At 43.5% G+C, this 26,847-nt stretch overlaps 1 long non-coding RNA gene across 1 annotated transcript in view; it reads left to right on the forward strand.

The window, feature by feature from the left end:
- LOC144496867 (uncharacterized) overlaps positions 1 to 26,847 on the forward strand; it is an 825,626-nt gene that overhangs the window by 607,066 nt on the left and 191,713 nt on the right. The gene's annotated exons all lie outside the window — the stretch shown is intronic.

Consider the following 26,847-nt stretch of genomic DNA (forward strand, 5'->3'; position numbering starts at 1 on the left):
CAGTTCCTATACGTGTGAGCTAGCAACCTTTCTGTCACAGCCAGCCGGGCAAACACACATCCTTCTCGCTACTTGCGGTGATGCAATTATACACATAACCCAGCCAAAGATTTATACAGCACAAGAACAAAAACACTTATTTTGCTTACACACGGCTGACTTAAAACATTGATTTTCGACTCCTATTTGTATCTGCAAAGTCACCCTCCCCTCAGCCGCTACACAGGACAGCTGCAGATCAGAGAAAGACAGGGTAAGTTTTGAAAGGGTTTCCCACTAATGTATTTGGAAATAGTGTTACAGGATCAGGACCTGCTCAGTCTCAGCTTTTTCTGTGTTTTAAAAAAATTATATATTTTTAAAGTTGCTTCAAGTCCAGCTATGAGGCTTCAGTTTAATTTTGATTTATTATTGTCACATGTATTAGTGTACAGTGCAAAGTATTATTCCTTGTGCGCTATACAGACAAAGCATACAGAGAAGGAAAGGAGAGGGTTTAGAATGTAATGTTATAACTAGGGTGAAGAGAAAGATCAACTTAACATAAGGTAAGGTTTACAATCTGATTCCAAAGAGGTGCCTCTGACAGTGCTGCATGCTCTGTCTCTCTCCCTAGTGCAACCGCCTTGATGCCCTGGGGCTGCTGCTAATGGTTTTTGATATGATATTACACAGGGTGAGATGAGGAGACAGGCCCTAAGAGATGCCTAAGAACCAGTGTGAGGATTGGAGTTTGGCTGTTGGCTTCATTTCTGCATCACACTCGAACCAGGCACTCAGCTGAGCTGCAGTGAATTGCAACCTGGCTGAGGAATTCTCTTTCTCTCAGTACACTAATATCAATGCAATCCATTTGAATGGATTGAACCAGCGCTAGATATTCAGGAATTTTAAACATGGGTTATACTCAAAACCACATGATTTCTATGATCGTTTAACATTATTTTCAAGTCTCAGGCTGTGCTATAGGCTTGACACAGCCAAGTCACAGCCACAGGCCGATAGAGCAAGATTCTGTCCAGTCTGCTGTTTGCGTTGGCTCTTCAAATTGCATCCTTTTCCCCTGGTGTGTAGGCACTTTTTAATAATTTTATTGTGTCCCAATGAATTCCATTAAGAAAACATACACCAATAAAGCTACTTAATCATAGAATCACAGAGCAGAAGGAGGCCATTTAACCCATCGAGTCTGCACCGACCATAACCCCACCCAGGCCCTATCCTCATGCATTTACCCTAGCTAGTCCTCCTGACACCAAGGGCAACGTAGCATGGCCAATTCACCTAACCCGCACATCTTTGGACTTGGTTAGTATTGATTTTTAAAGTTACTTCAGTGATTTTTAAATCAGTTGGAGGACTGGGCAGCCTTATTAATAAAGGCTTCTCTTTTACTGATTACATCCATTCTAAACTCAACTGAGCTGCACCAGATCACCAATCTCAAATATGTCAAGGAGTACATCCCTTCTCGGCCTTTTGGCTCAGATTGAGCGTGGTCGCATCAAACCCGAGATGCCTTATCTTGTCAGCTTGGATCTTGTTTGTCTCTCTTGTGGGGACTATGAATTAGATTCAATTTCAATTTGGTTTTTGGAGCAAAAAGGAATGAGTTTGAGTTTGCCCAGTCCATTCTGAGCATTGGCTTTGGAAATTTAAGGATGAAATTTTAAAAAATAATAGAAATAAAACCAATAATCACATTCAATTAGGTTGCCCAAATGCTCTGGTTCATGGTAGAATTGTGTAAATTGTTTTGAACTGAAATTTAAACTTAATTTAGCCAGCACAATTTCAAATGAATGTTGGCACAAATTCCCCAGTTATGCCTCAAATGCAAAGTCTCTCTCATTGTGTTCTGGAATGTGGAGCACTTTGGGATGTCCAGGGGTCAGGAAAGTGAAATGGAAATGTCAATTCTTTCAGTTAGCTCAGAATCGGATTTTTGGGGGCTATTTATCAGATGTCTTGGAAGATGAGAGGTGCTGAATTCTAAGAAGAAAACAAATATGATCTGAGAAACAGAATTATGTGGTTGTTTCTTTCAGCTAGGCAATTCAACTTTCAGAGAAAACAATTGGGATCTGGAAATAGATGACAGAAAATGCACAATACAAGTTAAAAGATAACAAGCCAAAAATCGCTTTAAATGTGTGCAACTGCCAGATACTATTGTTAGTGTGCTAATTAATTAGAATACACCTTAACAGACAACTCAACCCAAATCTTCAGCCCACACCCCAGCCTCAATGCATAAAATGTAATAAGTAATCCCTTATTTTTAAAACCTTTTAGTGTTATCATGATTCAATGTAAACAGACAGTGGATTTTTTTGCATTTTAGTAGCAACCGTCAAAATTGAATGAAATTGAAAACTGCCAGGAAGTATTTTGTCAGGGTCCTTCTTGAAGGGGTTCAATAGGATAGCAGTGGAAAAAAAAACTATTCCCACTTGTTAACTTCAGAAATAAGGAGGCAAAGATAAAAATAAAAGATGGGTTATATTGGACTCAAAATATTAACTCTGTTTCTCTCACCACAGAAACCATTGTCATTGTTGTAAAAATCTATCTCGTTCACTAATGTCCTTCAAGGAAGGAAATCTGCTACCTGGCGTGGCCTACATGTGACTCCAGACTCTGACAGCAATGTGGTTGACTCTTAAATGCCCTCTGAAATAGAGGGCAGTTAGGGATGGGCAATAAATGCCAGCCCAGCCAGACATGCCCACATTTTGTAAATTAATTTTTAAAAATGCTTTTAAAGGGAGGCTTGATGCATGCATTTTCACATTGAATACACACTGAATGCCCAATGGAAAGCTAGTTGTGCAATGAATCTCCTAAACACACTTCTACCAACAGGATAATTGTTCTCCACCTTCTGTAAACTTTGAGGTCACCCAAAACTCTCGTGACTGTTTTCTAACTTGCAACAAGTCTCATTCACCATCACTCTTGTACTCCTGTTGAAGCAATTCCCCGGTCCAGACATTCTCTTCCTAATATTCATGTCCGTTGGTGGTCCACCACTCCCTATTTTGATAATTTCTTCCAGCCCGACAATCCTCTGAGATGCTTGCTATTCTCAATTCCCACCTCATGAACATCCCCGATTTTAATTGCTCCACTATTGGTGGTTACATGCCTTCATAGCTGCCAAGGAACTAAATTCTGGAATGACTTCCCTAAACATCTCTGCCTCTCTTCATCCCTTTCCTCCATAAACTTCCTTAGTGGTTACCTCTATTAATCAAGCATGTGGCTTGGTGACAAATTGTGTTTGATTGTCACTCCCATGAAACACCTTTGGGTCATTTTACCAAGTTGAAGGTGATATTTAAAGACAAGTTATTGTTAATGTCAGGCGATCAAAATCCCTTTCCCAGAGAGTAAATAATTTAATCTGTGGAGCCTTTTTCCTTCACTTAATGAGTTGTTGAAGACTTTAACTCTTCAAATATTAAATTTTCAGCTTTGTTCTCACTTTTTCATTCCATCACTATTTTAGCCTTTCTGTCTCGGTATTTCTTTTTCTGTGCCTGATTTGATTCCAATTCATCATCCTTCTCTCCTCTGTTTATCTCTTAATCCTTAAATCTTAATGGTTAAGACTGTAACACAAGGACTAGACTGTTGTAACTAGGTAGTGTGATGATACTGTGCCCTAAGAAATGTATGTAAAGTAAACTAAACTTTATTTATTAGTCACAGTAAGGCTTACATTAACACTGAAATGAAGTTACTGTGAAATTCCCCACTCCGGCACCTGCTCAAGTCAATGCATCTGACCAGCACGGCTTTCAGACTGTGGGAGGAAACCGGAGCACCTGAGGAAAACCCACGCAGACATGGGGAGAACGTGCAGACTCCACACAGACAGTGACTCAAGCCAGGAATCGAACCAAGGTGCCTGGTGCTGTGAGGCAGCAATGCTAACCACTCTGCCATCACGTCGCCCATTGTTTGTTGTCATGTTGTCCATGCAGGATCTGCTGTAGCCGTTCGTTTTCAATATCAGAGCCATTCAGCATTGTATTGTTACTGCAGCAGCATAATTGATCTTAATTGTTACAATGTTTGTTTGAATCTGAACTAATGCAGGGTTCTGTCATTTTGTGTTTTCCCCTGGGATATTGCAGAGTAGGACTTGATTAGGTTGAGTGACAATTAATGTCATACGACTGGGTGAAAAGCTAGGCTTTAACAAAGAACTCGAGGCAGTTTCCTCTTTGGGATCGTTAGAGAGAAGTTTGGAGACTGGAATCTGCTTGGGAGTAAATTTCTTTCTGAGATTCTGCTGTTTGGGGGTGGCACTTTCTCCGGAGGTTGCTGCATGAGAATTAGAAGATAAGTATCTGTCTGGATCACTGTCCAGAGTTGTTAAAAGGCCAGAAATCTAGTACCCATGTAAGCATCATTCTGCGCTAACTAGATTTATGTCTATGGGTGATATTGCTAAATTGGAACAGGAGAGATAGCTAGCTGTTAAGAATTATATTTTGTCATGTTTAAGTATTTTAATTGGTAAAAATTAAGTTAATTCTTTTTGTATATTTTAACTGTATTCTTAAATAAAGTTATTTTGATAAAAGCTTCCAAGTGGATCATTTGAATCATACCTGGAGTGAAACCCTAATGCCAAAATCAATTGTAAAAGTTATGGTCTAGCCTAACTTCATAATATATCTTAGTTTCTGATCTCATCCTTAACAATAGTTCTGTTACCATTTAACACCCAGAATTAGAACAGTGATTGCTCTTTAAAATATGATAATATTCTGCATTTTGGCATATTTTATGCAACGGGTGGCATAGTGGTTAGCACTGCTGCCTCACAGCGCCAGGGTCCCAGGTTCGACTCTGGCCCGTTCTCCTCGTGTCTGCGTGGGTTTCCTCCGGGTGCTCCGGTTTCCTCCCACATTCCAAAGATGTACAGGTTAGGTGGATTGGCCATGCTAAATTGCCCCTTAGTATGTAGATTAGGGGATTAGTGTGTTAAAGTGCATGAGGGCACAGGGTGGGCATGGTTACGATGTCAGTGCAGACTTGATGGACCAAATGGCCTCCTGTGTGTGTGAATTCTATCCGTGTTGATCCCATTGAACAATCTTAAATGTCCCGCCATCCTCACTAAGTCATTGTCAACTCATATTTCCATTAAGTAATGTTGTAAAATAACTTTGAAATGAAGAGCGCGGTGTGTCTGTTGTTTTTATATTATCGCATCTACTGAGGAGGTACAAAAATAACTCTGGAAGGGGAAGTTTCGATAAGTGTTTTAAAAAAAAAGATTTATTTCCGTAACATAGCTCAGTGACTGAGATATAACAGTAAAGATGAAACAAGACTGGAAATGAGTTGATTTACAGTCGAGATCTGAATTCCTGCAGTGACCAAGTACAGTGTTGAAAGGGTAAATATTTTAGCAAAGCTGGTTACAGCACTTGAGTAATTTTAAGGTTTGAGTGATTGTGTAAAATGCACCATATCGAATTTGCCTCCTATTACACACACACACACTTGATTTTCCTTTTTTAACAGAAACAAGCATGAAGTGGTTATCTAATGGGCGGTCAGCTCAATATTTTCCATCCTCGTCTCAAGTTAAAATTGCCACAAAGATTTTCCGAGGGATTAACTCCGAGGTTCTGTTTTTTTAAATGTTTACCGTCGTGAACTGTGAGTCATCAGCAAGGCTGAAATTTGTTGCCCATTTCTAGTCCTGTCCTGATAGCAGTTAGGAGGGACTCCCATTGGGACTGGAGTCATGCGCAGTCCAGACCATGTGAGGAGAACAGGTTTCCTTTTCTGGTTAGATCAATTCGGCATTCCCTGCTCAACAGGTTATTTTCTTTTAGTTGATCTGAGCTTACTCTCCTTTCCCTTTTTTCCGATCTGAAAAATGGTACCATCTATAATATCAGCTCTGAGGAAAGGTCTTTTTTTTTGTTTGTTTATATATCCAATTCAATCCAATCAAAGTCTCAGCAAGTGAGACATTCCAGATCCAAGCTGACGAGACAGGCCTCTCACTTCCTGTCCTGGGCTTGATCTACATGATCAAAGCTGATTGGAGTAGGCATTGCACCTTCTCCAAGGCTTGATCTCATTTGCATCATAGCCAAAAAGCCTAGAAGCCACTTTAAAAAAATTGCTTCAAATGAAGCCTCAGTGTAACCTCAAGTGCAGGATGTTGATACTATTCTTGATCTTAGCCAAAGGCCGAGAAGCGGAAAGGTCCATTTTCTACTAACTCCTGGAATCTAATCTGTCCTAGATGGTTTGACGCAACTAAATTAAACCAAGTTATCATGGGGCTAGTGCCATGTAGGTCAGGCTGAATAAAGGAAAGGATTGCGCTGGTTGGCTTTTTATGGCAGTCTGTTTGATCTAATGAACTCTTGCCAACCATTCGAATTCATTTCATTGCATTTCAGTTGCATTTATATCACTCCTTTCATAAACTCAGGACACCGTTCCCCACCACCCCCCCCACCCCAAAGCACATTGTAGCTAATTTAAATGCTTGTCAAGCTGTTGTACTGTAAGAGACACAGCAGCCAATTTACGCAAATATAATGAACAGAGACTTAGCAGTAGGGTTGATTTAGCTCAGTTGGCTGAATGGCTGGAGAGCAGCCTATAGTCATTTGGGACTACAGCGACTTTACCTAGAACCACAGAAGGGGCCATTCAGCCCATCATGATGACCCAAGGACGCTCACATGTCCTTTTGAATCCCATCTTTCTGCACCCAGCCCATAGCTCTGCAGCTCACAGCACTTAACATGCAGATCCAGGTACTTTTAAAAGATGTGGAGATGCCGGCATTGGACAAGGGTGGGCACAGTAAGGATTCTCACAACCCAGGTTAAAGTCCAACAAGCTTATTTGGAATCACAAGTTTTCTGAGTGCTGCCCCTTCATCAGGTGAGTGACCACTCGCCTGATGAAAGAGCAGCGCTCTGAAAGCTCGTAATTCTAAATAAACTTGTTGGACTTTAACCTGGTGTTGTGAGACTTCTTTTTAAAAGAGTTTAGGGTCTCTACCCCCACCAACTCAGGTAGCAAATTCCAGACACTCACCACCCTCTGTGTAAAAATTTTTCCTCATGTCCCCTCCAATTCTTCTGCCACTTAGCTTGAATCTATGACCTCTGGTTTTTGAACTCTCTGCCCAGGGAAATAGTTTCCCCCTCTCTACTCTCTCCCTACCCCTCTCAATTGTCTATACTTCAATCATGTCATCCCTCAGCCTTCTCTGTTCCAAGGAAAACAACCCCAATCTCTCCTCATAGTGACAACTCTCCAACACTGACAACATTCTAGTAAATCTACTCTGCTCTCTCTCCAGAGCAATTCCACCCTTCCTGTAATGTGGTGACCAGAACTGCACACAATACATGTCAATTTATCCAATCACTCAGGATTGATTCTAACAATTTTCCCACTGCCAAAGTTAGACTAACTGCCCTATAATTGTTTAGCATTTCCTTTGTACACTGTTTAAACAATGGAACCACATTTGCATTCCTTCTTTGGCACCTCCACTGTATTGAGTGATGATTGGAAAATAATCCTCAGAGCATCTGCTATTTCCTCCCTGACCTTCTTTAATATCATAGGGAACAATCCATCTGGTCCTGGTCCAGTTTCAAGGGTTCCAGCTCCTCTAACAGTTCCTATCTCGTGATGATTATTTTAGCCAATATTTCACACTGCCCCTCTTGGATTACTGTAACATCCCTTTCCTTTGTGAATATGGGGACAAAAAATTCATTTAAAGTTCTTCCCATATCCTTTGCATTTTCACGCAAGAACCCTTCTTATTTCTGATAGGTCCCACTTTTTCCTTAACCATCCTTTTTATCTTTACGTACCGGTAAAACATCTTTGGGTTTTCCTTAATCTTGCTCGCTAATATTTTATCGTGCCCTCTCTTTGATTTCCTTATTTCTTCTTTGTTCATGATCCCTGTACTTTGCATACTCCTCCAGGCTATCTGCAGTGTTGAGTTTTTTGTGACTATCATAAGCTTTCTTTTTCTTTTTAATATTCCTCTCTGTTTTTCTAGATTTGGCAGTACCATTCACTTGTCTGCTTTGTACCCTAAGGATCTCACGTATTAGTGTTTACCACTGATTTGTCCTATAGCAGTCTTGTCCAGTCCACCTCTGCCAAATCACTTCTTAGTTTTGTAAAATTTGCCTTCCCCCAGTTTAAAACATTTACTCCTAATTTATCCTTGTCCTTTTCAACAATAATACTAAATATAATGGAATTGTGGTCACGATCCCCAATATGGTCGTCCACTGTCTGTTCACCCACTTGTCCATCTTCAATTCCCAAGACTAAATCCAGAATTGCGTCTCCTCGTGTTGGGCTTGTCACATTGATTAAAAAGAATCCTGAACATAGAACATGTATTTTTCACCCTCAATGTTCCTTATATTGTTTGAAAGCCAGTTGATATTGAAATAGTTAAAGTCTCCTACTATTATTGCCTTCTTATTCCTGGAGGCAGAAATTTGTCTACATTTTTGTTCTTTTATCTCCTTCTCACTATTTGGGTATTTGTAGTATAATTCTAGTTAGTGGGACTGCTCCTGTTTTATTCCTAAACTCAGCCTCATTTGTTAACCCATTTAGTATATCATCCCTCCTCACAACTATAACTGGTTATTTAGAACATAGAACATAGAACAGTACAGCACAGAACAGGCCCTTCGGCCCACGATGTTGTGCCGAGCTTTATCTGAAACCAAGATCAAGCTATCCCACTCCCTATCATCCTGGTGTGCTCCATGTGCCTATCCAATAACCGCTTAAATGTTCCTAAAGTGTCTGACTCCACTATCACTGCAGGCAGTCCATTCCACACCCCAACCACTCTCTGCGTAAAGAACCTACCTCTGATATCCTTCCTATATCTCCCACCACAAACCCTATAGTTATGCCCCCTTGTAATAGCTCCATCCACCCGAGGAAATGGTCTTTGAACGTTCACTCTATCTATCCCCTTCATCATTTTATAAACCTCTATTAAGTCTCCCCTCAGTCTCCTCCGCTCCAGAGAGAACAGCCCTAGCTCCCTCAACCTTTCCTCATAAGACCTACCCTCCAAACCAGGCAGCATCCTGGTAAATCTCCTCTGCACACATTCCAGCGCTTCCACATCCTTCTTATAGTGAGGTGACCAGAACTGCACACAATATTCCAAATGTGGTCTCACCAAGGTCCTGTACAGTTGCAGCATAACCCCACGGCTCTTAAACTCCAACCCCCGTTAATAAAAGCTAACACACTATAGGCCTTCTTCACGGCTCTATCCACTTGAGTGGCAACCTTTAGAGATCTGTGGATATGAACCCCAAGATCTCTCTGTTCCTCCACATTCCTCAGAACCCTGCCATTGACCTTGTAATCCGCATTCAAATTAGTCCTACCAAAATGAAGCACCTCACATTTATCAGGGTTAAACTCCATTTGCCATTTTTCAGCCCAGCTTTGCATCCTATCTATGTCTCTTTGCAGCCTACAACAGCCCTCCACCTCATCCACTACTCCACCAATCTTGGTGTCATCGGCAAATTTACTGATCCACCCTTCAGCCCCCTCCTCTAAGTCATTAATAAAAATCACAAAGAGCAGAGGACCAAGCACTGATCCCTGTGGCACTCCGCTAGCAACCTGCCTCCAATCGAAAATTTTCCATCCATCACCACCCTCTGTCTTCGATCAGACAGCCAATTACCTATCCAATCGGCCAACTTTCCCTCTATCCCACACCTCCTCACTTTCATCATAAGCCGACCATGGGGGACCTTATCAAACGCCTTACTAAAATCCATGTATATGACAATGTATATTTAACTAATGATGCTACCCCCTTCCATGTTTTTTCACCCAGGGATATTGAGCTGCTAATTTTGTCGCCTCCTTTAGCCAGATTTCCATTATAGCAATGACATCATGCTACCATGTGTCTATCTGTGTCTATCCTTAGTCTGTCTTCCTTGTTTCTAATACATCTTGCGTTGAATTATAAATAGTTCAACCCCCTCAATTTCCATTACTGGATGCTTTTTAACCCTTGTTTCCTTTGTCTTGGCTGACTATATCACTTACTAATACTCTACCTCTTGTTTCCTGATCTGACTCTGAACAATCTAAGTCTACCTTTTGGTTCCCATCCCCCCTGCCATACAAGGTTAAAACCTCCACAATGGAATTAGCAAAAGCCCCCATGAGGATATCAGTTCTAGCTCTGCCCAGGTGCAAACTGCCTGGCTTGTACAGGTCCCACCTTCCCCAGAACCTTTCCTAATGCCACAAGGATCTAAACTCACTGGGACACCATTTCTCCAGCCACACATTCATCTGATTTATCCTCTTTTTCCTGCTCTTGCTATTGCGTGGCACTTGGAGTAATCCTGAGATTACTACATTCAGGTCCTGCTACTCTGATGGCACAGTGGTTAGCACTGTTGCCTCACAACGCCAGGGGTCTGGGTTCGATTGGAGCCTTGACCCCGTGTGGAGTTTGCACGTTCTCCCCATGTCTGTGTGGGTTTCCTCTGGGTGCTCCGGTTTTCTCTCTCATTCCAAAGATTTGCAGGTTAGGTGGTTTGGCCATGCAAAATTGCCCTTTAGTGTTCAGGGATGTGTTGGTTAGATGGATTAGCCATGGTAAATGTGCAGGGTTACAGGGAGAGGGAGGGGTGGATCTGTGTGAGATGCTCTTTCAGAGTTGGGGCAGACTTGATGGGCCGAATGGCTGCCACCTGCACTGTAGGGATTCTATGGTTCTAATTCCTTTTCAGTGCTGCTGATTGGAGGAAAACAGTGGCCAGGCCATCAGGAAGCAATGTCACCTGAGAATACAGCTAAACATCTTATCTGAAAGACGACACCCCCGCTACTGGAATGCTCAGATTAGACCTGTACTCAGGTCCCTGGAGTGAGTTTAATCCCCAGACCGGCTGCAGCAGTTCAAGGATGCATTTCCTCCTTGCTTTGCCCCTCGCTTGTTTTGGAGTGGTGTCTCTTCGAGTCATCTTTCTCTCATTTCTTCCTGGGCTATGTCTAATTACTGATCTTGGTGTGGGACGCAAACCCACAACATTCGAAGCAAAGACTAACACCTCCCACTTGTCATAAAAACAGCACCACTGCACGTCCGTACATTGTTAACTCTTCAACACAGTTTGCATAAGAGATTGGCCTCTTGTTGATGTGTAGCGTTTAAAGACTGCAGCCTTCGCTTGGAGCAGTTCCATTTAATGCACCAATAACCGCAGCAAGAGCCACAGGCTGCTTCCTGTGTACAGCCGCTTCATGCAGCCCACTCTCTAAGTGTGAAAACCCCAGTCACCTCACTGCTCTTGTATCTTACATGGATCCTCGGTAAAAGCCTCAACAACGACATTGTATTTAATGGGACTCAACTAGCAACTCCCCATACCTGATCATTGGTGAGACCAATGTTGTCTGCACTCTGAGATCCCACTACACTATTTGGGGAGAAGAGATTGGAGCTCTCCCAGTCAGTATTTATTCCTCATTCAATGTCAATAAAAATAACTTATCTCACCGACTATTCTGGAAGCTTACTGTGTGTTGTATTTGCTGTCTTGCTACAAGATAAGCGATAGAACAATACAGCACAGGAACAGGCCCAACTGGTCCATGCCGACCATGGTGCCCTCACAGCTAGTCACAATTGCTCACGTCCCTCTAATCCTTTCCCATCCATGTACTTATCCAAACGCTTTTTAAATGTTGCTATTGTACCTGCCTCAACCACTTAAAGATTATTGTGTTTTTCTGTTCTTTGCATTGTCTTGAGTGTACAAGAATAGGAGCTGACCTCATTGATATGTACAAAATTCTTTCAGAGCGCGACAGGGTAGATGCAGGAAGGGTGTTCCCCGTGGTTGAGAGGACACAGTCTCAGCATGGCATGGTGGAAGAGTGGTTCGTACAGCTCCAGGGCCCTGGGTTCAATTCCAGCCTTGGGTGACTGTCTGCACAGAGGCTGTACGTTCTCTCCGTGTCTGCGTGGGTTTCCTCCGGGTGCTCCAGTTTCCTCCCACACTTCAACAATGTGCAGGTTCGGTTGATTGGCCATGGTAAATGTGTGGGGTTATGGACTTAAGGCGGGGAGAGGGCTGGATAAGATTCTCTGTCAGAAAGTTGGTGCAGACTCGATGGGCCTCCTTCTGTATTGTAGGGACTCTAAAAGGTAGGCCGCACAGGACCGAGCTAATTCTCTGCCCTAGAGGCCTCTGAGTACGTTCAAAGCAGAGGTTGATAGATTTGTCAACACCAACGACATTAACGGATGTGGGGATACTGTGTGATTATGGAGAGAATCAGCCTTGTTCTAGTTACATTTCAGAGCAGGCTGGAGGTGCGGAATAGGCCTACTCCTGCTGCTATGTTGCTATCACACTTATAAACTGTGAAATTATTTTCCACAACCCAAGTTCACGAAAGGCACGATATATTTTTTCTCTTCTCTGAGTTAAATAAATGCCTACTTCACGTTTTAGAATACTTAAGGGCTGGCTGAATACTACTTTCCTGAGAAGGAATTTCTTAAATCCTAAAAACACCGTGAAAATGATTCTCGGAGGAATTTGTTTTTGCAGTTAATTTGCATTTACTGCAGCTGGGGCTATGAATTGTTGTGAAATCGCAATCAGCAAGGGTCAAACACAATGCCCAGGATTTTACACTTACCAGGGTTGGGGTGGCAAGCGTGCGGTGTAAAATTGGGCAGGGTGGAGGTGGCACAGAACTCATCACCTACCAATCTCTCCCTGCAGGTATTATAACCACTATGAGGCATTCGTTGACTTAATTGCCCTTGCATGGGCTAAGTGAGGACGTTAAGTGGCTGAGGGACCTCTCCCACTGTGATTTTTCTTGCAGTGTTGCAGGGGCTCAGCACTAATTGTCCAGCAGTCCGGTGAAAGCTGATGGTATCACGGTTGGCTCGAGTGGGGTGTTGTTCCTGGTTCAGAGGCCCCATCCCCATTTCCTCCACTATTTCCAACCCCCACATTTCCCTCTTCTCTTGTCGATTGCCACCCTGGCAAGACCCCAGACTTGTTACCTTCCCGAATCAATGAGTCCTCTTTTTTGAAACTGCCTGAAATCCCAGATCTGGCCACTGCCCCCAGTGGCACTGCTTGTCCAACAGTGCTTCCCATCATTTGATTGGCTGCAGCTCTCAGAGGCGAAGTTTACACTCCACTGGGGATGGAAGACCTGCCTCAAGTCAAACAGTGGCCTGAAAACTGTAAAATTGTCTGAGGGGGTAAGCAGGTTAGGCTTGGGCGGGCTCATCCCTGACCTTTAGGCCAGGGGTCAGGGCTACCGATCCCCATGTAAAATTCAGCCCCATGTTTCAAAACAAGGGTCCCACATTGAGTTACACAGCAAATCAAAGTTGTGTCTCACATCCCAACCGGAATCTCTGACTGGCATCCCAGTCAGAGCCTTGACTAACCATGATCGTGACAGAGCCTCTGACCAGCCAGACTTTCTAAGCAGCATCCCAGTCAGGACGTCCAACTAGATTTGGGTCAGAATGTAGCCCATATCTCAGTGAAAACCTTAAACTCTATTCTGAGCAGAGCCATAAGGCGTATCCTGATTGAAAAAAAATCACATTTAAAAATCAAAGCTGCTGTGTGGGGAAAAAAAAGAGGGCTTTATAAAAGCCTTCTTCATAGACAAGTAACAAGGCCTTTAGTCTGAGAGAATTCATAAATCAGGCATCTGGAATTGGGGGGAGGAATGGTAGCCACAGAGATGGACACAAACTGGGACAACAATGATAACTTGCAACAATGATGATTAGGTCAGCTAACATGATTAAGTCTTTACACTGATTGGATATTATAATTAAGCAAGCATGAAGTGATTGAGATCGGTTTTAATATCTGTACCTTATGAATGATGTAACCTTAATCAATAGCTATGAATGGGGATGAATACAGATAACTCCTATACCTTGATTGATATATGCCAATTACTTGTAATTGAATTTGAAACTATAACTGCTCATCTATTCCTGAATTCTGGGCTCTGGCCAGTTACCAGCTCTGCCCTGTGACTTTCCAGCATCCTTGCAATACAGCTTGAATTAAAAACAGCTGTTTAAGAGAACTCCGTGACTTGGTCTGGTTACTTGAAGGATACAAACTAAAAGGTTGAACATCAAAGCCCACAACAACAGCTTATATAATGAAAGTATAAAATCGAATCACTTTCTTCCAACCCATTACTGGGGATAGTTTCCTGATCTTTGACAAGCAATGGCTTTGCAAATAAAACTTAAATCTGCTTAAATAAAACATTTCATTCGCAGTTAATCTCTTTCAAGTGGTTCAGTGTGTGACTGCAACTGAGTCCAAAACAACTGAGATAGATATAAGATTGTCAGTGTTGTAGGGAAAAATCCCTTGTACCAGTGCATTCAAGGAAGTCGAGTCGCAAGGCAAGGTTCAAAGCGTCTTTCTTTATTGTACAATTACTGGGAACCCAGGGAGACCCCTGTAGCCAGCTTAGAAACAGTGCTTGGCTACGTTGATCTCAATAGTTATACATTTGCTCTGGATATTTATAGGGATCCAAATTCGAGCGGGAACATTTGCTCATACATTTTTACAATACTTATAAAGTGGCCTGTCTGGTCAGGAAATTCCCTGACAAACTTGTCAATTTGCATCTGTATGGTGTGTGTCCGTGTTAATGGGACTGCCTGTTCTTGCCCCGGTGTTTTAATGTGCTTCCCATTATCCTCTCGATGTGTCCCCTTATCTAAATCGATCTCTACTGTTTTGTGTCTGTATTCTATGCTTGCGAGATAGGTGTTAATGTCATTTTGTCCTGCTGTGTGTTGGGGGATTTAATCTAATCTTTTATTCTTTTTATCCGAGTTTATTAAGTTTCTCTGCCTGCCTTGGCCATTTTATTCCTGTAATATTTTATTGACAGTCCGGTTATGCCATATAACCCACTCCAGGTCTTGACTCGCAGATACCCCGATCTTCTAGCCAAAGGCCGGTTTAAAATGCAGCTTCGTGCTGTTGCTGGGCAGAATAAGGATCTTTTGTCCGCTTTGAAATTAAAGGTCTCTCAGCTGTGCAGAGGGGGATTTAAACGAATGTCCATTCGGGTGTTCCCCTCTGCATTGTGGGCACGTTATGAATGGTGCCAATCAGTCCAATAAATGAATATGTTTAATGAGGTGAATATTGATGAGATAATAAAAATATGGCTTTTGGAAAATGGCCTACTTCAGCACTAATAAATCAAATATAGAACTGAGGCGGTATTTTGTTACACAGTGAGATTGTGGAAGTTGGAGTCATGTGTGATGGTTGAAGCAGATTACAGTGAAGCTTTTTAGAGGAAGCTAGATTCTCACAGGCAAGAGAAGGGAGGTGAAAGTAAGAAAAGGTAATGAGAGCAGAGAATGTTTGTGCAGTGTATAAACACTGGATGTAATGGACCAGTTTGATTAAATGACATGTTCCTGCTTAATAGAACCTATGTTTAAAAAAAAGGTCTCATACTTTTGTACATGAATCCATTTCCAATTGAGGAAAATAAGGAAGTGAAACTGGGAACTAAAATATTTTACAAAAAAGTTTGTAAACAGAATAAAAATTAGATAATTTTCCATGGTGAGAATTTTAAATAGCCAGAGAACCGCAGAAATGTTACAGCACAGAAGGAGACCATTCAGCCCATTTTGTTCATGTCAGTCCAAGGACACCCAGGTGCCCTTTCTAATTCCACTTTCCTGCACCTGGCCCATAGCGCTGTAGCTTACAGCACTCAAGGTGCAGATTCAGGTACTTTTTAAAAGGGTTTAGGGTCTCTGCCTCCACCACCACCTCCACCAGTAAATTCCAGACACCCTTTGCGTGAAACAGTTCTTTCATGTCCCCTGGTTCTAGAATTCTCCACCGAGGGAAACCATTTTCTCCTGTCCACTCTATCTCTTCCCCTCATAACTTTGTACATGAGGGAGGCACTCGCACAGTGTTGAGCTCATTGTGCAATGGATTTTGTTTTTGCGTAGCAGTCAAATGTGAACTGAGCTGTAATTGTCACATTAACGGTTTGGAGCGTGAGGGAAGGTATTGCATGGAAACAAAGTCTAAATCCCCATACTGCTAATCCCTAGTCAGACAGGAAATTTACATAATTATACTCATGGGAAGTTAAATGTAAATAAAACATCAATTAATCTTTGACGATACGTACAGTTCCAGTGTATCAATCATGGTTTAGACTTTATTTTTGATTGAAGCAATTTCTGACCTTTTAATGAATTTCAAAAGCAAATTCTTGCGTCCAATGGATTCAGCTGTATAAATCCATCTTTGACAATGTGCATTAATACCTGCCTTTAGCACAGTAAAATGGCCCCAACGACTTCAGAGGGCCTCTATCTAAGTAAATTTGACACCCAGACCTTGGAGATATTGGGGCAGGTGAACAAAAGTTGAGTCAAAGAGGTAGGTTATGAGAAATCCTATTCTTTATTGGGATGTGGGTGGCTCTGACCATTTCTACTTGCCCTTGGGAAAGTGATGGTGAGCTGCCTTCCTGAAGCATTGCAGTCAATGTGGTGTAGGTGCACCCACAGTGCTGTTAGGGAGGGAGTGACTGGATTTTGACCCAACAACAGTGAAGGAACGGTGATATATTTCCAAGTCAGGATGGTGAGTGACTCGGAGGGGAACTTGCAAGTGGTGGTGTTCCCATGAACCTGCGGCCCTTGTCCTTCTAGATGGTAGTGGACACAGATTTGGAAGGTGCTGTCAAAGGAGGCTTGGAGAGTTGCTGCAGTGCATCCTGGGCACAGTACACAATGCTGCCAGAGTGCATTGGCGGTGGGGGGAGTGAATGCATTTAAATAGCACCTTTTATGACATAGAAACATAGAAGCTAGAAGCAGGAGTAGGCCATTCGGCCCTTCGAGCCTGCTCCACCATTCATTTTGATCATGGCTGATCATCAAATTCAATATCCTGATCCCACCTTCCCCCCCCATATCCCTTGATCACTTTAGCCCCTTAGAGTTTAGAAGTCCTAAAATGCTTTGCAGTCAATGAAGTACTTTTGAAGCATTGCCAATGTTACAATGTCCTAAAGGCATTGGCTGCCAATTGTGGAGCATTCAGAATTGAATAATCGCTGTTGCAGGCAACTGGGCTGCAGAATTCACTGCTCTGCGTCTCTACCTTGCAGTTTCCTGTTCTGGAGAGCCTGGATTAATGTCCATGGTCTTGACTTTGGTGGTTGAGTGGACAGGAAGCCATACGTAAGAGAAAATAGACTTTATTGCAAGCAGGCCTTGACTGAGACGTGTGGAGCAAGTAACCTTCTCGAATGAATTCACCGAGCGGAAACCCAAAACGACAAGCAGCTTCTCTTTAATTTTACGATAAGATAAAATGAACATTATCGAGAAAAAATATCCCAGTTTCTCACGGTGGAAAAACAGATGATGATGGAAATTGATGCAATAAATCTGGGTTTCAGTGTGGAGCAGGACTACGTTCTGAGTGAGATTGCAAGCTCTTTGATGAAATAATAAGTTCAGAATATGTAGATTCTTAGAGATTTTGTTTACAGTCAAAAGGATATTGAAGTTTTCAAAATTTTCTTGTAAATGACGAAAAAAAGCCAAAGAAATTACTAAATCCAATTCAGAACAAAATGATTTCCATTTTGAAAAGTTGAACTAAAACACGAGGGGACTGGTTAAGTTGGCTAGATTGTTAGTGCGAGGTCCTGATTCATACCAGCAACATGGGGTTTGAGTTCCTCCTGGCCAAGGTAACTGGGCGACTGCCTCCTCACCATATCTGTGGGTAAAAAAAAAATCACAGCAAATGCACAGCCACGCTTTAGCAAATAAATCTTCAAGGACCTGCCTTTAAGCAGAGAACTCAGGATGGTGATGGGGTACCAAAACACTGCAAGTCACGGTGGCACAGTGATTAGCACTGCTGCCTCACAACACCAGGGACCTGGGTTCAATTCCCAGCTCGGGTCATCGTCTGTGCGGAGTTTGCACATCCTCCCCGTGTCTGCGTGGGTTTCCTCCAGGAGCTCCGGTTTCCTCCCACAGTCCGAAGGACATGCTGGTTAGGGTGCATTGGCCATGCTAAATTCTCCCTCAGCGTACTTGAACAGGTGCTGGCGACTGGGGGATTTTCACAGTAACTTCATTGCAGTGTTAATGTAAGCCTACTTGTGACACTAATGACTGAACTTTAAGGTGATAAGACAGACAGCCACTGAAGCACGGGAACTAGATAGCAACTCTTTCACTGAGGCAAATTAAACTTCTGCCCAAACAGGACTACCAGAGGATCAGCCGACAGGTCAGTTCACACCCTATCCTACATTATTCTTCATCATGATTCCGTCAAAATGCTGGCACTCCCTGACTCTATGAGAGCTCCTTCATCATGTTGACTGCAAGGATCCAAGAAGGTGGCCCTGCTTAAGGGAAACCAATGCCTGTTTTGCCTTTGGGACCCACATTCCAAAATATAATTTTAAATCAATGAACTGGAGTGCAAGAATGCTGGAATGTTGTTTTGTCTCTTTGGAGATTGTGGTGAGTTCGCTTTACTTCCTGTGAGATTACACAGGAAGTTAATCAAGTTCCCCCTAATCTTCTGACCACTGTGCGACTAAAAGTCAGCATATCTGTCTCTCATGTTATCCACCATACTGTCAAGAGCCTCAATTTAAGTACTCAGAAAACACATAGAATATGCAGCAACGTGAGAGGCCATTTGGCCCAGCTAATCTGAGCTGGTGCTTAAACTTTACACGGGTCTCCTTCCATCCCATCTACCTCATTTCAACATTTTGCATATCCTTCATTTCCATCTTTTCTTGTCATGTCTAATTTCATTTTGATAGCATCCAAGTTCTTTGGCTCAACCGCTTGTGTTCTACTTCTCAATAAAAGATTTCCTCTTATTTCCCGATTGGATTTATTAGTAGCCATCTTGCATTTATTGTAACGAAAGCGAAGTCCCACCGATTCTGGAAATCTGAGATAAAAACAAACTGCTGGGAGAATACAGCAGTCTGGCAGCATCTGTGAGAGAGCAGCAAAGTTAAGGTTTCCAGTCTCCACAATTCTTTGCTCTGAAGAAGAACCATTGAATAGAATCCCTACAGTTCAGAAGGAGGCCATTTAATTCTCACCTACTCTCCAAAAGACCATCTTACCCAGCACCCCCCTCTCCTCCTCCCACCCCCCCCCCCCCGCCCCCCGACCCTAACCATGGCTAATCCATCTAACCTGCCCATTAAGTTAAGCTGCCAATCCTGTCCTTCCCTTAACCAAGTCTCTGTAATGGCAACAACTTTGTAGTCCCTCGTACTAATCCAAGCTCTAAGTTCATTTGCCTTACCTGTTATACTTCTCGCATTGAAACAGATGCACTTCAGTCCACCAGACCCTCTTTGATTAGCAACCCCCCTGCCTGCTGTTTCTCTGGGTCTTACTGGCCCTACTCTCTGGTTCCCCTTCAGCTAATTCACCTTTGCTTTGGCTCCCACTCTCCTGCCAAACTAGTTTAAATCCTCCTGTGTGACACTAGCAAACCTCCCGGCCAGAATATTTATGTCCTTCCAGTTTAGATGCAACCCGTCCTTCTTGTACAGGTCCCATCAGCCCCGTAGAGACTCCAATGGTCAAGATATCTGAAACCCTCCCTCCTGCACCAGCTGTTAAGCCACGTGTTGAGCTGCACTATCTTTCTATTCATAGCCTCACTAGCATGTGGCACAGGGAGTAATCCTGAGATTACAACCCTAAAGGTCCTGCTTTTTAACTTTTTACCTAACTCCCTAAACTGCTGCTGCAGGACCTCATCACTCTTCCTGCCTATGTTGTTCGTACCAATATGTACCCCGACCTCTGGCTGTTCACCCTCTCCCTTCAGAATGCTTTCTGTCCGTTCAGAGACACCCTGGACTCTGGCACTAAGGAGGCACAGTAAGAAGTTTAACAACACCAGGTTAAAGTCCAACAGGTTTATTTGGTAGCAAAAGCCACACAAGCTTTCGGAGCTCTAAGCCCCTTCTTCAGGTGTGTGGGAATTCTGTTCACAAACAGAGCATATAAAGACACAAACTCAATTTACATGAATAATGGTTGGAATGCGAATACTTACAACTAATCAAGTCTTTAAGAAACAAAACAATGTGAGTGGAGAGAGCATCAAGACAGGCTAAAAAGATGTGTATTGTCTCCAGACAAGACTGTCTTGTCTGGAGACAATACACATCTTTTTAGCCTGTCTTGATGCTCTCTCCACTCACATTGTTTTGTTTCTTAAAGACTTGATTAGTTGTAAGTATTCGCATTCCAACCATTATTCATGTAAATTGAGTTTGTGTCTTTATATGCTCTGTTTGTGAACAGAATTCCCACACACCTGAAGAAGGGGCTTAGAGCTCCGAAAGCTTGTGTGGCTTTTGCTACCAAATAAACCTGTTGGACTTTAACCTGGTGTTGTTAAACTTCTTACTGTGTTTACCCCAGTCCAACGCCGGCATCTCCACATCATGACTAAGGAGGCAACATACCATCCTGGAGTCTCTTGCACGCCCACAGAAACACCTATCTGTACCCCTAACTATAGAGTCCCCTATAACTATTGCTCTTTGTCACTCCCTGCTTAACAACAGAGCCAGCCGTGGTGCCACTGCTTTGGCAGCTGCTGCTGTTATCCCCGATAGGCCATCTCCCCCAACAGTATCCAAAGCGGTATACTTGTTAGAGAGGGGGATGGCCACAGGGGATTCCTGCACTGACTGCCTGCCCCTTCTGGCGGTCACCCATCTATCTGCCTGCACCTTGGGTGTGACCATGTCTCTAAAGCTCCAACCTATGATGCCTTCCGCCTCCTTCATGCTCCGAAGTGCATCCAACTGCTGCTCCAACCTACCCATGCAGTCTGTAAGGAGCTGCAATTGGGTGCACTTCCTGCAGACATAGTCGTCCGAGACGTTGGAAGCATCACGGATCTCCCACATCTCACAAGTGAAGCACTTAACCCCACTGACCAACATTTCTAGCACCAATTAAATTATTTGAGAAAATGTATAAAAGTCTTACCATCACTTTTACCTTCTCACAGTGGCCTTTTTTTTGTTAGAGGAGGAGGGTGGGAGGGAAACACTTATGTAGTGTTTCAGGCTTACCGCTCCCTGACACCAGATCTTCCGCTTCCCATTTCTTGGTAAATGTTGCTGGTCCGACTTCTCCCAGAATGTACCAGTGAAGTCCCTCAGCCGCTTCTACCGGACAATCCACCTAACTTGCACATTTTCGGAGTGTGGGAGGAAACCCATGCAGACATGGGGAGAATGGGCAAAACTCCACACAGACAGTGACTTGAGGCCAGATTTGAACCCAGGTCCCTGGTGCTGTGAGGCAGCAGTGCTACCCACTGTGTCACTTCGCTGTAATACAGACTCAAAACGTTAACTGTTTCTCTCTCCAAAGATGCTGTCAGAGATTTTCCAGCATTTTCTGTTTTTGCTGCATTTATGCTCCCCCAACTTTGGATCCTCCTATGAGTGGGACTGTTTCTCTCCACATCTACCCTGCACAACTCGATCATAATTCCAAATTCCTCCATTGAATCTCCTCTGCATCTTCTCCTTTTTGTGTAGAAAAAAAAAGCTTAAACCGTTCAATCTTTCCAACTGTTCTGATCTCAGTTGTGCAGTGCTATCCTTGTAAAGTTTTTTTTTGTATTTTTTTCTCAGCGTTGTTAAGTCTTTCTTTTTAATAGTATGAAGATGCAAATTCCACACAACGCAATCTGACCAAGGTTCCAAAGAGGTTTGACATAAATATACACAGAAAATGCTGGACAAACTCAGCAGGTCTGGCAGCATCTGTGGAGAGAGAAACAGAACTAATGTTTTGAGTCCAATACGACCCTCTATACAGAAGCTTGACATCCACATTATGAATGTATGTAACGAATAAATAATTCCTCCACTTCCTACTCCCCTCCTACCTGAATCTGCTTTGAATATGTTATTGTTGAAATGTTATCTGAACTTTTCATCTTACAGTCCTCAGAGTAGCTTGCAAGAAATTGGTATTTCTAAAAATAAAGTCCAGTGCTTTGTTGCTATTTTTAATTGCTTTGCAGACCTGTCACTCCTTTCTAAGAAGCTAAACACATGAATTGCTAAATCGCTATGCTCTTTACACCATTCAGCTCATTATCCTCTATCTTGTAGATTCACTGACATATTTCTTTCTCCAATTCCCTACTACTATTTGCATAAGGTGATGAATCTTTATCTTAATTCTTAGCTTAATCCAGATAGATTTTGTACTTTTGTACTACTTTCTTTTCTTCCTAAACATGTTGGTAATATTTAGTTCCCAAACCATTCACTGAGTACCTATGTTTCAGTCATCCCGACTAGCTGAAAAATCTCTCCATTAATTAGTTCATCCATGTTATTTCAAAAGCAAGCACTTTGTTTCACCAACAGTTTAAATTGCTTTCGCTTTTTCTTCTACTGATTGCTTTAGTAGTTATTGTAACTTTTTGTTCTGCTCTCCAAGGGAAATGTGAAAATAACAACATTGTCATCCTGTCAAACTGTTGATCAACTTGTGATTTTTTACACCCTGCTCTGTGCTTCAAGAGTGCAGAGGTACAGAAGTAACAAGCCCTGCTGCTGTGCTATTCTCCAGAATACTTTTAATCATTTTCCCACAAATGCACAATTTTGGTGCTGAGAATCTAAAGGTTTCTGATCCCTTTTAACTGCAGATGCTAAACTTACCAATGCATGAGAGTACGGATAGAGCTTGTAGATGCTTTTGTTCAGCTAAGTCTTGCTGAGAAGCTTCAGCTATTTTTTAAATATTTGACACATCCGTTGGTGTTAAAATAAACATCTCACATTTCAACACTGCACAGTTCCTCTTATCTTGTGTTCTCAATGTAAAGTTGTCCTTCTGAGGTAATGCACCTTAATAATCGTTACCTTAAAATGGCCCCTTCTGCACTCAAAGAAATACTTTGAAGAAAAGATGAGAGTTTCCATCGCCAATGTTTGTTGAAAGAAAGGACAAATGAGGTGTGCAAAGGAAAATGATCCCTTCCTGGTTCGGAGCGAGGTCAGAAAGGGAAAGAGCTATGTATTGATTCGGGGAAATTACAGATGTGTGAAAAGGAAGGACCTGATACTGACTGGGAGGAATTACAGATGTGTAAAGGGGGAAGGATCCTTATTAATTATTGGGTATTACAGATGTTTCAAGGGCGATGGTCTCTTATTAATCATAGGGGCCATAATATTAGGGGCAGCACGGTGATACAGTGGTGAGCACTGCTGCCTCACAGCTCCAGGGATCTGGGTTCGATTCCGGCTTGGGTCACTGTCTGTGTGGAGTTTGCACATTCTCCCAGTGTCTGCGTGGGTTTCTTCCGGGTACTCCGGTTTCCTCCCACAGTCCAAAGATGTGTGAGTTAGGCTAATTGGCCATGCTAAATTGCCCATAGTGTCCTGGGATGTGTTGGTTGGAGGGATTAGCGGGGTAAATGTGTGGGATTGTGGGGATAGGGCCTGGGGTGGGATTGTTGTCGGTTCAGATTCGATGGGCAGAATGGCCTCCTTCTGTACTGTTGGATTTCTATGATTCTATAGAATATTAAAGATGTTTCAATGGGATGATGTCTTATTGATTAGGGGAATGAGAGTTGTGCGTTGTGGTGTATGTAGTTCCTTATCTGATGAAAATTTATACAAATCTATACAACACATTTGACCAATACAAACTCTGTGAGTGTGACATGAGGTTAAGCTCTTTGCAGTTCTGCAACACATTCGCAGTTCATGGCTTCACACTATTGCCTTGAGATAACGTGATAAACTGTCTGTCATTTGATCCTTTCCTACTTGAGACATGAAGATCTTAATCTCTGCTCGCTACATTATATATGACCGCCAGTGAATCACAAGTCTGATTAACTGCTGTTCATTTGCCCCTGTGCTTACGTGAAAATGTTTAGTTACATCATGGGCGAACACTTGTTGAGGTTGTTTTTACAGTTGGGGAGTTCAGCAGCTTTTAAATCCAGGCAAAAGGAACAGCATGTGAACAGACTTTGCAGCAGACACAACAGAAACAATAAGAAAGATGTAGGGTGGGCTCCCCAGCAGTGGGGTGTGCAAGCTGTCGGCAGTACCGGAAGATCTGGCCAGTGGCCAATGGCAAACAGCCTCCCTCCACCAGAAAACACGCACGAGGTGGGGTGGGGGTAGGGGGTAGGGGGTGGGGGGGGGGGGTGGGTAGGGGGTGGGGGGGGTGGGTAGGGGGGTAGGGGGGGTGGGGAGGGGGTGGGGGTGGGTAGGGGGTGGGGGGGGTGGGGAGGGGGTGGGGAGGGGGTGGGGAGGGGGTGGGGTTCGGGGGGTGGGGGGGTGGGTGTTGGGGGAAGTGGGGGGTGGGGGGGTGGGAGGGGAGTGGGGAGGTGGGTGGGGAGGGTAGGAGGTGGGGGGGTAGGGCGGTGAGGGGGTAGGAAGGTGTGGGGGTAGGGTGGTGGGGGGTGGTGGGGGGGTGGGGTGGTGGGTTGGGGGGGGGGGTGGTAGTCCGAGCCACAGAGTGACTGGGAGACGCTGTAATTCTGGAAAAGAAACATACAAACATAGAAACTAGAAGCAGGAGGAGGCCATTCGGCCTTCGAGCCTGCTCCACCATTCATTTTGATCATGGCCGATCATCAAATTCAATATCCTGATTCCCTTTAGCCCCAAGAACTATATTTAATTTATTCTCAAAATCAGACAACGCTTTGGCCTCAACTACTTTCTGAGGTAGTGAATTCCACGCATTCACCACCTTCTGGGTGAAGAAATTTCTCCTCACCTCAGTTCTAAAAGGTTTACCCCTTGTCCTCAAACTATGACCCCCTGGTTCTGGTCTCCCCCACCAATGGGAGATGCCTATGGCTTCAGTATTGAAAAGAGGACAGTGCCTTCTGGAAGTTTCCTCTTTGCTGCAATACATTTTTAAAATATCTAAAAGAACATTACAAATATTCCAGAATGGCCGTACTCCACATACACCAAGTTACACTCTGGGATGCTTTAACATGGTCAAAGCAACATTACAGACACTTCAAAATGGTCATTACAAATGGGCAATGGGTTCTAAGTTTTCTACGCAGTTCAGGCTACACTGACTGGCTTCCATACTGTTGTGATATGTATAATGTTCACCGTATACATTCAATACAGCCTGAAGCGGTTCTATACAATTCTACTCCCCTCAGTTCACTGTGGTTGAAAGGTCTTAGACAGTGACTTTCCCCATTGCGCCTCTGCGGCAGCTGTCCCAAGTTTTAGTGCATCCCCCAGCACATAGTCTTGTGCTTTGGAATGTGCCAGTCTGGAACACTTGGTTGGGGATAACTCCTTGTACTGGAAGACCAAAAGGTTTCGGGCAGACCAAAGAATGTTATTCACCAAGTTGATGCTCCTTCAGTGTTTGAGCCTCTCGGTTGCAGGTCAGTAAAGGAGAGACGCGTCCTGCTTCTTCATAGACTACCTTTATTTCTTTGATCCAACTCCACATACAATTCTCCATCAATACCCAGTGCCACCTGTAGCCCCTTTGTATATCAGTGACTTCTATTGAATAATTGACATCAAATTAGGACTTAATTGGAAGGTCTGTTAACCGATTCCTAACACAGCAACATCTGATCGTTGTCTCGGTGTTCGTCCCTGGGAACGGCCCATAGAGCACAGTTCTGCGTCACTGAGCTGCTTGGGATGAACCTCGACAAAAACCACCTCATCTCTCTCCAGAGCTTCTTTGCAAAGGCACATTCCACAAGGCGGTGGACAAAGATCTCTTCTTCACCACAGTCACTTTGAGGGCAACATGTAGATGGGATGATACTCTGGGCGTGTAGGAAGGATCTGACGGGGAAGGACTTTCTCACCACCAGCCAAGCCAGGTCTTGGTGCTTGTTTGAAAGTTCTGGTGATGAGGCACTCTGCCAGATGACACTGACAATCTGCTCAGGGAGCCATCTGACAGGATCCACCCTCTCCTTTTCCAGTAAGGCCTCTAGGACGTTACATGCAGACCACTGCCTGATGGACTTGTGGTCAAAGGTGTTTTCCTGCATAAATCTTGCCACGAGGGACAGATGGTACGGCACAGTCCAATTACTTGGAGTGTTTTGCGGCAGTGTGGCCAGACACATCCTTCACAACAGGTAGAACCTCAGCACGTAGTGACAACTGGGGAGATATGTTCCAGCTGCGCTCATCCCGAAACTGGAAAATGCCGCCCGAGGTCAACAGACCCCAATGAGTCCCGTGGTGGGCAGGACGGGAGAATTCCATCCTTGTATATCAAGGGTCTACGCACAACTTGATGCAGCCAAACACAAAAATGGGGATTGGGGTGACATTGGGCATCGTTTTTTTTCCCCCTTATCTGGACATTGTGTCCCTGTGAACAAGGTTTATTTCAAGCCACAGATAAAGTGGAAAATGGCTTGGGTGATTGCCACAGCCTGGGAGTGGGGAATGGGCCAGATCTTAGACCATAAGACGTAGGAGCAGAATTACGCCACTCGGCCCATCAAGTCTGCTCCGCCATTCACTCATGACTGATTTTTAAAAAATCTCATCCCCATTTTCTGACATTTTCCCCATAATTTCTGATCCCCTTATTAATCAAGAACCTAGCTATCTCTGTCTTAAAGGCACTCAATGACCTGGCCTCCA

Source organism: Mustelus asterias, chromosome 8 (assembly GCF_964213995.1).
Source record: "Mustelus asterias chromosome 8, sMusAst1.hap1.1, whole genome shotgun sequence".
NCBI lineage: Eukaryota > Metazoa > Chordata > Chondrichthyes > Carcharhiniformes > Triakidae > Mustelus > Mustelus asterias.